Source organism: Ctenopharyngodon idella, chromosome 12 (genome assembly GCF_019924925.1).
Source record: "Ctenopharyngodon idella isolate HZGC_01 chromosome 12, HZGC01, whole genome shotgun sequence".
NCBI classification, from domain to species: domain Eukaryota; kingdom Metazoa; phylum Chordata; class Actinopteri; order Cypriniformes; family Xenocyprididae; genus Ctenopharyngodon; species Ctenopharyngodon idella.
This window is the reverse complement of record NC_067231.1, coordinates 18,307,938-18,323,033: the sequence shown is the minus strand read 5'-3', so window position 1 is coordinate 18,323,033 and position 15,096 is coordinate 18,307,938. Positions and strand designations below refer to the sequence as shown.

At 39.3% G+C, this 15,096-nt stretch overlaps 1 long non-coding RNA gene across 1 annotated transcript; it reads left to right on the top strand.

Annotated features, from left to right (window-relative positions):
- Positions 1 to 1,411: 1,411 nt before the first annotated feature.
- On the top strand, positions 1,412 to 2,710 carry LOC127523315 (uncharacterized). The gene is made up of 2 exons (XR_007932845.1): positions 1,412 to 1,605; positions 2,356 to 2,710. It is a non-coding gene; the product is annotated as an uncharacterized LOC127523315 (long non-coding RNA).
- Positions 2,711 to 15,096: the final 12,386 nt, after the last annotated feature.

Genomic DNA, 15,096 nt, shown 5'->3' with positions numbered 1-15,096 from the left:
GTTTTGGTAATTTATACATTTTATGCAAAGTGACTTATATTGCAAACATTTCCTGCCTGGGAATCAAACTCATTGTTAGTGCCATGCTCAACTGTTTGAGCTACAGGAATGCTTTGTATTGCTTCATCCAAACTTCTGTGGCATCCTGTGCCATTCAAGCGACAGCCATTGATTTTAGTGGGAATGCTGACAGATAGCTTTCTCCAGGTATTATAAACCTCCTTTCAGAAATCCAATTTGTTATACTCCCTCTTGATTTCAAAATGACCTAGCTCTTTCCACACCCTCAAAACATATCTTGCTCATTGCTATCCGTCACACTCTCCCCCAGTGCTTTCTCTAGCATGCAGGCGCCATAACTTCCCACCTCATATCCCCAGAACACACATTTATACACGCATCCCCAGCTTGCAGCTATGATACCTATTTTATCACCACATCCAGTAAATATATGGCATTGTGTGAATCAGTGTCTTTTATTAATTACCAAAATATGTATGTGAGTTTGTTCTGAGGGGAGACAAAGGGGTCAGGCGTACCTCTTTGGGCCGACAAGCAAATGGGCGAAAAACAAACAAAAAGGTCTCGTAACCAGGCGGAGGGAGTGACTCAGACACAATCAATTCTCCATGAGCTCTCAGTGGAGCTTCGAAAGCCATGGAAACAAAAACAACACTCCCAACTCAGGTTTACAGCTCAAGGACCCGTCCTGTTTATTTTCAACCTCCAAAACCAACCCTGTTATTATTCCTGCAGCGGTCGGAGTTGACTTGTAAAATACTCTGTGTGGGAGGGATGGAGAAAGCTTTTTGAGTTCCATCACAACAAAGTTCACTCTAAGGTGACAAAAGTGCTCTTTTTGCATGCCAACACCTGGCCCTTATCTAATAGCCTAATTAGTCTGTAATAAAGGAGACTAATGGGTCTGTTCATTTAAACTAATGAAGGTGAATCACCTGGCTTTTGGCACCCTTTCCCACCCACATTAAGAGTAAATGTTGAATCCTTTAGTGTAATTATAAAAAGTAAAAATTCATTTTATTAAGCTTCCGTCAGATATATAATGATTTTAAGTGATGTTTGAATGACTTTGTCAAAATTTGGCTTGTTTTCTGTCTTTTTACCTCTCCTCTCTTCTTCTCTTGGCGCTCTCTTTCATTTTCTGTCCTTCCATCTCCTCTTCTGTCCTTTCTTCCGATCTCCTCTGCTCTCCTGCAGTGACCGCATGATTTATGCCTCTCTCCTAGTCTGAGAGTACATAAATACATATAAAGGTTGTAAACTCCCACCATCCATAAAAATGATTAAAGTACCTATTTTGGTTAAATCGGTGCCTGCCCACAACTGTGTTTGATTTTCCACCTAAACCAGAGCCATGTGACTCTCTGCTCGGGCTTCCAGGTCTACACACACACTCATACACGCCCTTCTCCTAGGGGCAGGAAATGAAAGCCAGAACAGGAATGGGAATCAAAAAATATTTGGATGTCATCTTTTGAAGATGAGCATTTTCTGATATTTAAACCCAAAAGCTGTCTGGATGGTGCAGGGCCTCCTCTAGCATCACTCTGATTGGAGTGATCTGTTGCTGGTTACAAGAGACAGGTCTGTAGCTAAAGGCAAGATCTATGAAATCTTTTAACACTGAAACTACATACAGATGTTCAGGATCAGGATGCTATCTTTGTGTGTTGTATATGCAATTTGAACTGGTAGTCATCTCTGTATGAATATATCTGAATATCCTTCTACATGATGCTCTCCTGTCATACCCTCATTGAGATGAATAGACCTGAATATCTATACCTCAGTTGGAGCAGATTTATAGTCTTGTCATCGCTAATTGTGTGTATTCCTTTCATAGACTCCTATTTTGATACTCATTTTGTTTCTTTGCTTCTGTTTTCAGTTTCTGAGGTTTAGTACCTGTTTTCCTTAGTTTCTATAGGTTTCCATTGATTTCCCCCATGTGTCTGGTTTAGTTGCTTGTACTCCTGTGTATTTATAGCCCTTTGTTTTAGACTGTATTTATTGGTTATTGTGTGTATCCGAAGCCATTGCGTTTTTTTATGGCTTTTCTTGGTTTATCCTTTGTGTTAATAAAACACTGAAATTAGGTCCTCAACTCAACTCTTTGCCTGAAACAACTTTACAGTTGTTTTAGTTCAAACTGTAGAGCACTACAATTGCCAATGTTATGGGGTTGATGCCACTGGTTGATACCCAGGAAATGCTTAAATAAATAATTCATTATTTCTTTTTATTATATGCTCTCTGGAATACTTTAAAATGATTGGTCAATCGCACCATCTTGGTATGTCCTAATATCCCTAAAAATATGTCATCTATTTTAAGGGTGTGACTGCCGAAACTGGTGGCATGAACAATTGGGCCCCTTGTTCCAGCCGTCCCCGCACTCTCACCTACACCGATTGATGTGCGCAGCACCGCTTCAAGCAGAACACATCTAATTTTACTTTAATATTGTTTTGCATGTTTGTCTTGTTGGTATGTGCTTATATCCTATTTGTTTCTCAGCGGAGACTGAAAGATAAATATAATGTCCACAAATTAGTTTTTTTGGTAAGTAGTCTTGAAATAAAGTCAGTTGTCATTCATGTAATGTAATAAACATTGTCCCTTAATAACTAGTCTATTGTTGCAACATGGTGTGATTTTGAAAATATTAAAACTTCAAATTTTGGTTTAATTGTAATTAATAATTAAATTATTATTATTATTATTATTATTATTACTACATTAATATTAATTCTGTTCTTAACCATATTCTATTTTGTTAAATTAACAGGGATTGTTTCTTTATTAACGTTTTATCAAAAATGAAATATTCAGTTCAGAGAGTGTTTATCCAATCCAAATTCTTATATTTTAAAATAGAGGGTTTTTTTATTTTTTATCAGAACTTGTGTGAATGTTTAACTTTTGCGTGTAAAACAACGTTACGGAACATGAAGTATTGCTTAAGAAGGCTCAGTTTTCTCTGGCAAAATCAGATGCATACCTTCTGGTGAAAGAGAAGAGAGGGAATCAAGTATTATTCTTTTTTTTCATTCTTTGAGAGAGAAAAAAACATGAGGGTTGGAGAGAGGGGGCTTCAGGTGTAAAAGCAGTGGGGGGCTTTTGCTTGGCTCATGAAGAATGTCAGCTGGAGACTTGATGTTAATGTAAAAATCCTGGGTGAGTCCTTCAGGCGAGCCACTCTCCTTCCCTGTTGAGGCGGATCACCAAGGTGAGGATTCAGTATGTTTTATTCCATAAAATAAATGGCTATAAGGACAAAAGAAGATATGGAAAGAGGCCTTAAATAACTTTTGCTGAACTTGTCAGTTGGACTCTGTGTCTGTACTTGTGTAAAAACTGCTTATTTTTTGTCTGCTATGATTCTCTCCACCTACATATGAGACTAATTAATGCTCCTGAGTATCACTGCTCCAAGCTATTAGACCCCAAATCACAAACATGTATGTCTCTTTGTCCTAATGTTAGAGAACAGTTAGGGTGGTCACCACACTTCACCCCTTCTGTATTAGTGCCATGGTGGGTAAGGGTTAAACACCAGGATGAGGAGGCCTACTGTTGCTGGCTAACATGCCCAGTTGGAGGTTCTTTGACCTGGGGTGCAAATCTGTCTTAAATAGGCCCTCTCCAGAGAGCCAGAGATGCAGGCTGGCATATCCTTTGTTACAGGGGGTTGTGAGTTTGTCCACAGTGCAGATCATGTTTGAAAAGAAAGCCTGAGTGAGGAGAATGTAAAGAGGGGAAAAGAAAAGAAATAAAGAACTGTAAGTAAGGAAGATATGTTTTTCCGATGTTGTGTATGTTATACATTATACGTTTTCGCTGTTTCTTAATTGTTTTATTGTTTACATTTTGGTGGAAAACCTATGGCAGGTCCTCATTGTGACAACTTACCCCACGTAGTGTGACTATCCACCTAATTTTTGACATAGTGTGCAAACATTTGTAACTTGAATGTGCAAGACTTCTGATATCATATGCTTCCAGTTTATTTAAACTGTACAAAAACAGCCCATGATGCTGCTTGAAATTGCAAACTGGTATTTCTTTGTAACTGTGTGGGGTTCCAATCCAATTGAGCATCGTTTAAAGGGTTAGTTCACCCAAAAATGAAAATAATGTCATTTATTACTCACAACCCTCATGTCGTTCTACACCCGTAAGACCTTCATTCATCTTCGGAACACAAATTAAGATATTTTGAGTGAGGCCAATATAGACAGCAATGCCACTGAAAATCTCAAGATCCATAAAGGTATACGAGAATACTTTTTGTGCGCCAAAAAAAAAGAAATAACGACTTTTCAACAATATCTAGTGATGGCCGATTTCAAAACACAGCTTCGGAGCTTTACAAATTGAATCAGTGGTTCGGAGCACCAAAGTCACGTGATTTCAGCAGTTTAGCCTTTTGATAGGAGATCCGAATCACTGATTCAAAACAAAAGAATCTTAAAGCTCCGAAGCAGTGTTTTGAAATCGGCCATCACAAGATATTGTTGAAAAGTCATTACTTTGTTTTTTTGCCGCACAAAAAGTATTCTCGTCGCTTTATAATATTAAGGTAGAACCACTGAACTCACATGAACTGTTTTAAAATATGTTTTACTACCTTTATGGATCTTGAGAGGTTCAGTGGCATTGCTGTCTATAGAGGCCTCACTGAGCCATCGGAATTCATCAAAATATCTTAATTTGTGTTCCGAAGATGAACGAAGGTCTTACGGGTGTAGAACGACATGAGGGTGAGTAATAAATGACATTATTTTTGGGTGAACTAACCCTTTAAATGCCACAGCCTACTCTTGCTGTCCATGTCCATCCCTTCATGATCACAGTGTACCCATCTTCTGATGGCTACTTCCAGCAGGATAATGTGTCATGTCACAAAGCTCAAATCAACTCAAGCTGGTTTCTTGAACATGACTATACTCAAATGGCCTCCACAATCACCAGATCTTAATCCAATAGAGCACCTTTGGGATGTGGTGGAATGGGAGATTTGCATCATGGCTGTGCAGCCGACAAATCTGCAGCAACTGTGTGATGCTATCATTTCAATATGGACCAAAATCTCTGAGGAATGTTTCCAGCACCTTGTTGAATCTATGCCATGAAGAATTAACACAGTTCTGAAGGCAAAAGGGTGTCCAATCTGGTACTAGCAAAGTGTACTTAATAAAGTGGCCAGTGAGTGTATTTTTCCTGGGCAAACAGTGGAAATGTCCAATATTATTGTAGCCAAGATTTTATTTGATGTGCCTATCCTGAAATAATATTCATTGGAGTAAAAAGGGTGACAAACAGCCCCGCTCTCCCCTTTACAGTGACAGCTGGCGTAATGGCAATATTGTTAGTACCGGACCGCCTCAGGCCAGGTGAGAGAAATATTACGTACAGATAAAGGATGAAGGCAGATGAAACCTGAAACCATCATTGGCTTTATTCCAGCTCTGCAGTGTTTGTTTCCCACCATTATAATCCTAACATGTTGTCACCTTCTCAGAAGCCCAATTTCACAAGCACTTTGAATTAACCATAATTAGAATCTTGGCTTTTGACCCTTTTCGATCACGAAGGATGAGGGTGTATAAATCAGATTGGTTCTACTGTGATCAGTAACATATGTGAACTGGGAAGAAGATGAATGTGCTCATGCCAGAGTCTATCTCAACGAGCTGTGGTTTATGCAGCCTGTGGTCCAGGTTTAGCGTTGTGCCAATGCCAGGCCTGTGATTGATGTGTAAAATATAAACTGATGTGTTGAGAGGCAGGAGATTTTCTTTCATGCCTGTATGTTTCCTGTTAAAGGTGGAAAGCAAGAGTAAAGCGTTTCCTCCCATTTCCAAGATGATTCCAAACATTTGTTAAGACATTATTTCATGCAGGTAGGGATATGTATTTTATGTTGATTTCCCTGAATATATAAATCAGATACCAGTCATCATGACAGGATTTACCTCTGCCCTGCATATGAGAGTCTGAAATGAGGATGTGAATGTTTGTGTTCATGTTTACATGCTGGTAAATGTCATGCTCTTTCTCTGTATGCTCTATCAAAAGGTATGGGACCTCGCATAGCAAAGCACTCAGAAAATGGGAAAGGAAAATATCACGCATTTGGCAAACATTAGGTTGCGGTGCTTTTGATCACAAATGGGAGTGTTGAGTAAATCTCAAATAAGAAAGAATTAATTTTCTGGGAAAATGTTTGTTTTCTTTGCAGGGAAATAAGCAATCTGCTTTTTGAATTATATCCAGTCCAGGTGTGTGTGTGTGTGTGTGTGTGTGTGTGTGTGGCCTATGTCCCCACAAAGATGGCAATATTCAAAATCCTTGTCCTTGTAGGCACACTTTTTTTTTTTTTGAAAATGTAAAAAATTGGTTTATGTTAAAACTGTGTAATCCAAATGAATGGATTAAAATTATATATGCAATTTAAATACATAAATCTTAAATTTAGGCCTAGAATTATTTTCAAACCTGTTGACTTGTCCTTTGTTTTCTTTAATAAAAGACATTAAGGCAATGATGAGCTACCTGTAATTGTAATGGGACCAACTTTTGAAGGATTTAAAAGTAGAAACGTGAAGCATATGATTTTATAAAAGCACTTTGTTCTGTTTCACAATTGTTCTGTTAAAATGTTATTTATATTAAGCCATAAAGTTTCAGGGGTTTAGGTGTTATGTTGTCATGGCACCAAAGTTGTATTGGATATAACTTTACACAGAAGTCATTATGATACATATGCTGTCAATTTAGCTCAACTTATTTTATTGAACTGCGAATGTTCCTTTTAATGTGCATTTCGTGTGAAATATCATTTGAGTTTTGAGAAATGAGCTCTTGAACTGACTTACACCTAAAAGATTCCTCTGTTAATCTCAAACTTCGAACACTGATTGTGGCTGCCTCCCCTTTTGAAGAAAAACAGAACGGTGGAGTATTTCCATTCAAAGTAGATCATGCCAAATTACAGAAATGTGCTTTCAATTTCACCCTTCTATAGCAATAGATGCTAAAGAAGCTAGAGCTAATCGTTTTTGTTTTTTTAGTGTGTTGCATGATGCTAGTGTATATACTGGTCCATATATAACTCCCCAATCAAATTTTTTGCTTGTTTTATCCTCCATTGGGTGAAAATTCTGATCACTTAATGGTAGGGTAGGCAATTTCAGAGAGGCTAGCGATAGCAAGCTAACTTTGAAAGCATAAGATCCCACCTTGCCTTCAGAGCGCTCTCCAAAACCACATCTCTTCCTCCAAAACACAGCAGAGTCTGCAAAGCATCACAAGATACGTCATTAAATTACCTCATGTCTCAAAACACATAACATTACAATAATAATGAATGTAAACAACTTACAGAGCTCTATTTGTACCACCTGACTGCTGTAGATTAATTTCGGCGTTGAGTGTTGACATAGAAATTCATAAATCCGAGTCTGAGGATGTGAATAGCTCCTGATAGAACATCATGGGTTGCAATCTGGTAATTACGGTTACGACATGGCATGAACGCAGCATAAGCTTGTTGTTTTTGTTCAGGAGGAACTGTAAAAGGCGGCTGCTGTTTGTTTTTGGTGTTTTGTGACTGTCTGTGTACAACTCTGCATAGCCTTAACGGAACGCGCTGATGACGTGTGATGTCTACCTGAGCAGGGTGCGCGGAGGTATGCAAATACATAAGTTTATAGGCAGGTAAGACATCGTATCATTGCCTTCTGACCGAATGCAATGATTGGACAAACATTTTTTGGTCCAGAGACTTCCACAAAAGACATGTACATGTTTTAATATTTAGACCACTTCTATTATTGATTGCTATCAGGATGTGAAGAAAGTTTCAACCTGTATAACAAAAAGTGTTTATATAACAAATTGCCTACCCTACCTTTAAATAATAGCGCACCTCTCCTCAAAAAAACATGATTTGAGATATCATTTATGTCTGATTTATGTCTGTAGGAATAACGGAGCAGGACTAAAGGTGTCCCTCCTTAGGAACAAGAACATCTTGAGTTATGAAGTTCCTGTGTGCATGTGTGTTTTTAAACAAAATGTCAAATGATGTCATAGGCCCTTTTCCTTGGTGAGCATTTTACATTCCTTTCTGTCCTCCCTTTTTTCCTCAGTATTGGAGAGAAACTAGAGGCCAAATGCCTTCCCGTCATGTTTCAGGCTGCTTGCTCATGCAACAGCATGTGTTCTGCATCCCTCAGGAGAGCGATATACATCATAGTAATACTGCTAACTCAGCACAGAGCACTGCAATAGCCATAACCTTATAGCTTTGCCCCAGTAAGCAGCCCAGTGAGATCAATGCCTTGAGTCACAGTTTAACAAACCAGCTTATTTAAACCATTTAGCACCTTTGGTAATATTTCAGTGTTGTGCATAATTTATTGAGATGGATATGGTGAAATTGCTTGACAAGCACAGCTATCCTTCCTGCTGATGTACTTCCTATTGAAACTAATTTGGGCTGTACTTTTTTTAAGCATGATTTGCTACTGGCTTGTCAGTTGAAGGTTGCAAGGGGAGGGATACATTTAAAGGTGACCTATTATGCCCCTTTTTACAAGATGTAATATAAGTCTTAGGTGTCCCCAGAATGCCTCTGTGAAGTTTCAGCTCAAAATACCCCATGTAATTTTTATTATACCATGTTTTATCTGCCTATTTTTGGGTGGGAGAAAAAATGCGCTGATTTGGTGTGTGTACCTTTAAATGCAAATGAGCTTGTGCTTCTCACCCCCAAGCTTGCGATTCCAATACACTGAAGCATAGACAATACAGGAGAAGCTCACACAGCAAATATAACTCTCAAAATGGATCATTACAAACTGTTCTTGATGCAGCATATCAGATCACATAGGTAGGGCATGTATTTTGTGGATGTTTGCTAACATTCGATTCTGAATGAGTTTGATAGCTTGCTGGACGGCAAACATGGTAAATCTACACACTGTTGTAGAGACTCAATAAGAATGAAGATGCATTTATGAATTATACAGACTGCAAGCGTTTTCGGGTTAAAACTTGCAAACATCACGAAATATATATGAAATTGGATCATGAACAGTTGGTATCGATCCATCTTTGAGAATCAACTTCTGTATAAATCCTGTGTTTTACTGACCCTTGTGTGCAAAGCAGTCTTCGTGTAAAATGACTTGCACTTGCTGGTATATGAATTTATTTGGACACATTTCCCTTCATAAATAAAAATACACCACTGCGTCCTTAGTGGCTCAGATGCCAAGGAGCTTATGGAGACACATATGTTTACTATTATAGCCATTAACAGATCAATGATAATGTTTACATAGCTGAGACATATCACAAGCTCAGGGACGGTCATTCTTGAGTGCTGCTGCTGGAGTTTTGCTCCGACCCAACTCACCTTCCTTCACGTATAGCTTTAGTAATCCTGAAGACATTCAAGTGTGTTTGATCAGGGTTGTAGCTAAACTGTGCAGGACAGCTGCACTCCAGCACCAGTGTTACTGGTACACCATTGTCGCTTGTGAAAACAAAATGGTGGCGCCATGGGTGGAAACATACAGATTAAGGGGCGGTAATATTATAATAAGATCCCCTTCCTACATCACAAGGGGAGCAAAATCTGAACGGTTAGTTTTTTCACATGCTTGCAGAGAAAGGCTTACCAAAACAAAGTTACTGGGTTGTCTTTTTTCACATTTTCTGGGTTTGTAGATGCACTGGGGACACAAAAGTTAGCGCCGAAACATGGAAAAAGTCAGATTTTCATGATATGTCCCCTTTAATTGGACAAAAATCTGTGTGCAACATGAATGTTTTTGTCTGTTTTCCTGGAGAAAGAATATAAATATTAAATGTGTATATCAGCTGAAAGTTAATTCTGCATGCATATTGATAGCATCAAAGCTAAAGATGGAATAAAAGACAAAACTCTTTTTTGCTGGTCTAAGCTTGTCATTAGCTAGTGGGTTATTAAATGGACCAGGCTGGTCATTAGTTTGCGCAAGCTGGTCATTACCTAGTCCAAGCCTGGTATACCATCTCAGGCTACCAACAAACCAAGCTACTGGTCATAACAATATAAGGTGGTTTTGAGGAACATTATAGCTGATCAACCAGCCAATATAACCAGCTAGTACCAGCAAATGACCAGTATGGACAAGCTATAATGACCACCTAAGACAATCTTTCCAAACATTCTGTTCATAATTTACATTTTTTATTATTATTATTATTTATGTATTTTATTTTAATCTTATTTTAGTTTAATTTAGTTTAGGTTTTTTTTTTTTTTTTTTTTTTGCCATCACCTTTCTATATGTGGTCTTGAAAATCAAACTGCACTGATGTTCATATTCTTGTATATAAGCTTGAAAATTCTCAGTCAGCAAATGTGTTGGAAGGCATTCAGCAAAGTGTAAAAGAAAACACAACCTGTCAAATATCAAAGAAGTGTATGCGTGTGCATGCATATGTGTGTGTGCTCATTTCCATTTTAGTGACTATTCAGCAGCACTAGGGGGCCCTGCAGGGCTGCGTTAGTGTGACTGTATGGTTTGTGTGTGTGTGTGTGTGTGTGTGTGTGTGTGTGTGTGTGAGTGTGTGTGTGTGTGTGTTGCTATGGACCTTACCGTGACAGATTTAATATCAGCCTTGCCAGTGACATTGACTGTTGAGAGTTCATCTTCTGTTAAACTCCTGATACTCTAACATGACATCAAACCCTCAGTGACCAATAAGCACAATGTGTTCAGTGTGAAGCTGTTTTCACAAAGACTAAAAAGAAAAGGGAAAAAAGAAAAGAAAAGAGGAAAGACAGGTGGACGCAACAGTTGCTGTTGTCCCTCAAAGCATTCTGGCCGAGAGGAGAGCACCTGTCGGATGTGTAACCGCTTCATGAGGAGAAAGAGAGAGGGAGTCTGGACAAGACTCTGATGATGAATAAGATTTAATTATTCCTGCTTAAATGTCGGCACACTTTTAGGTGTGAGTGATTAGATCTGCGTGTCAAGTACACAGTTTTGGGCTGAAATGTTCTACCTTTTCTAACTTTTTAGAGAAAATTTGTATTGCTCAGAAGATTTTAAAATCGTTGTATTTGTAGTTCTTTGTCTCAGACATTCAGCCAAAATATAGACGAAAAGACACAAATAAGACACCCCCCCCCTCCAAAAAGTTAAAGATATAAGAAAAGTTTGAGTTTAAAATTAAATCTCTGAATTCTAAATGCATAATTTGGTGTTCAACCAATCTTAGCATGGTTTGAGACATTATCTGCATCTTCGTCAAAACTCTTGAGGAGACGCATGAAATCGTCTGTTTGTCAGGAAAAAAAAAAAAAACTTTAATCTCATTTGTTTCTCCTATATAGCAAAGAGATGTGATTTTCTGTCCTATGGGTTTGTGTGTGTGCTGTTTAAGTCACTTCTCTCTATTGGTGTGTTAGTTGAGCTGTGCCATTTGTTTTCCCCAAAGCCATGACGTTGCTCTGTATGCGTGTGTGTGCATGAGTCTGCTAGACTCATATGAAACATTACAGGATAGCTGAGCCTCTCTTATGGGCCACAGCTGCTCATGGCTGTTGTAGTGCCTGTGTGATGTCATCTTTAATGGACATCCATTTCCACTGGGAAACGGGAGGGTGGGAGATGATCTTCATAAAGCCACCTGCATACTGGTGCATGTGTACCACTACGTGACCTCTGAAAGGTACATTGGGATATGAATTGATCAAACTGAACTCCTTGATGGGTTTGTTTCCAGGAGATGATAGCATTACTGGGGAACAGAAAAATCAATGATTTTTTAGAAATTAATGGGGTGTGTGAGTGTGTGTTGGGACGGGGGGGAGGGGTTGCGTTCAGGATCGGACCCTTTACGCAAACCCTACACCGTCTTGAGTAAAGGAGAGCCCCGCTAGGGACGTAAGGTGAGACATTGGGGCAGATGGAAGGGTGACAGAGTGAAGGTGTGTGTGCCTGAATGTGCTCTGGTGTGTGTGTGTGTGTGTGTGTGTGTGTGTGTGTGGAAGTAGATAGTATTCTCATATTTTTTCAACTTAAAGGTAGGGTAGGCAATTTTCATGTCAACTTAAAGGTAGGGTAGGCAATTTTTTTTCATAAACATTTTTTTAAAATAATAATAATAATAATTCCTTACATTTATATAGCGCTTTTCTGGGTACTCAAAGCGCTTTACATACGGAAGGAGGAATCTCCTCAACCACCACCAATGTGCAGCATCCACCTGGATGATGCGACGGCAGCCATATTGCACCAGAACGCCCACCACACACCAGCTTATTGATGGAGAGAAGACAGAGTGATGAAGCCAATCAGTGTATGGGTATGATTAGGAGGCCATGATGGACAGAGGCCAATGGGCAAATTTGGCCAGGATGTCGGGGTAACACCCCTACTCTTTTCGAAGGACATCCTGGGATTTCGGTTTAACGTCTCATCCGAAGGACGGTGCTTTTTGACAGTATAGTGTCCCCATCACTATACTAGGGTGTTAGGACCCACACAGACCACAGGGTGAGCACCCCCTGCTGGCCTCACTAACACCTCTTCCAGCAGCAACCTAGTTTTCCCAGGAGGTCTCCCATCCAGGTACTAACCAGGCTCAGCCCTGCTTAGTTTCAGTGGGCAACCAGTCTTGGGCTACAGGGTGATATGACTGCATTTTTTGTGGTAGAAACTCACATCCTAATAGCAATCAATAATAGAAGCGGTCTAAATATTAAAAAATGTACATATATCTTCTGTGGAAGTCTCAAGACCAAAAAATGTTCGTCCAATCATTGCATTCGGTTCGAATGCAATAATAGGATGTCCTGCCTGTCGACCTGTACTTCCATACCTCCGCGCACCCTGCTCGCGTAGACATCACACGTCATCAGCGCGTTCCATGAGGCTATGCAGAGTTGTAGACAGACAGTCACCGAACGCCACAAACAAACAGCAGCTGCCTTTTACAGTTCCTCCAAAACAAGGAGCTGCTGCATTCATGCTATGTCGTAACCATAATCACAAGATGGCAACCCATGCCGTTCTGCCCAGAGCTGTTCACGTCCTAAGACTTGGATGCATTTCTCTGGCAACACTATCAACGCTGAAATTAATCTGCAGCAGTCAAGTGGTACAACTAGAGCTCTATAAGTTGTTTACGTTCATTATTATTGTAATGTTATGTGCTTTGAGACATGAGGTAATTTAACGCCGTCTCACATGATGCTTTGCAGACTCTGCTCTGGCTGTGCACGTTCATGTGTTTTGGAGGAGGCATGGATTTGAAGAACACTCTGAAGGGAGGGTGGGAACTTATGCTTTCAAAGCTAGCTTGCTATTGCTAGCCTCTCCGAAATTGCCCTACCTTTAAAGCTACAAGAGAAACGGCATCTATCTATCTATCTATCTATCTATCTATCTATCTGTCTATTTATCTATCTATCTATCTATCTATCTATCTATCTATCCAGAACTCAAATCTAAGACTTGAGCGATGGAGAACGGCAGTGGGAGAGCCAACAGTTTCACATGGGAGGACAGAAGGAAAGGAACGAAAAGATAAAAGACTCTGGCATGTTTTAATTATTAAACTCTACAAAAGTACTAAAGACTTGGTCTAAAGGTATACTGTCAAACACAGAATAATCACTCTGTTCTCTCTGTTCCTTCTCTGCTGGTTGTTTTAATCTTTCCTCTCCAATTTCTCTCCGCTCTCATTTCCATCTGCCTATCTTTATAAAAAGGTTACTTTCTTCTTCTCATTTATTTCCTCCTCACACAGAATGCTCTCCTTTGCTGTGTACGTGACTGCATGTGAGTGTGCAGGTATGTTTCCGTGTTTGTAAGCAAGCGTAATTCCACCCCCACCCTCTGCCTCATTAGGTTCATTCTGAAGGATTTGATTAAATATTTAAAGTGTGCAGCACTTTCTCTGGCATCAGGTGTAAGCCACCGCTGTAATCATAGATAACACTCTGTAATTACACTGCAGTTAACCATATGAGTGTGTGTGTCTGTGTGTGTGTTTGAAATATGAGCACACCAAAACCTGTAATTCATGTGTACCATCCCAGTCTCCCACACTGTGTTCTCCTTGCTCCTTCTGACACACACACACACACACACACACACACACACACACACACACACACACACACACACCTTTTTTCTGTTTCGTAATCCTCCCACAATGCCTGCATGTTTCCTTTCTCTTTCTTTGATGCGGGATAGAGAGTGCAAAAGCAACAGAGAGAGAAAGAGAAAGATGGAGGGAGGGAGAGATTACACCCATTCTGAATGCAATTATGCACACAGGCATGAATTTCTTAGACATCTGTTTTGATGCTGATATGTGGATGTTTATTTAAGCTTTCTTAAAAGAATTATACATTTCTTAATGTGTGTGTGTGTGTGGTTCAGGTATACCCTATGTTATGGGGACAAAATGTCCCCACAAAGATGGTAATATCTAAAATCCTTGTCCTTGTGGGGACATATTTTGTTCCCCATGAGGAAAACAGCTTATAAATCAACAGCGTATAAACCATCAAGTTTTTTTGAAAATCTAAAAATGCAGAAAGTTTTCTGTGTAAGTTTAGGGAATGGAATATACAGTTTGTACAGTATAAAAATCATTATGTCCCCATTAAACGCATGTGTGTGTGTGTGTGTATATACACATCACATTTCACTCTCATTCAAGTAAACAAAACACTTAAAATTTAACTTTTGACCTAAAATCAAGGGCACACATTCATCAAAACTGCAATACTGTACTCTATGATATTTGAAGAATGGCAAAAAAATAATGTCATGCAACACTCAGCTCTATTGAGCTCAAAAATAATTCTGATCTGAGTTGCTGATATCCCTGAGTTTCCTCAACAACTAATGGTTATAACCAAGGTGACTCCCTGTTTCTGTTAACTTAAATGTTTTCCTCTCACGGTCTCATTAAAAACACACCACAAACCTGTCAGATAAAGTTAAAAATGAGTTTGGGTTGATGTGTACTGTTGTTGGTTACCACAAAAATAAG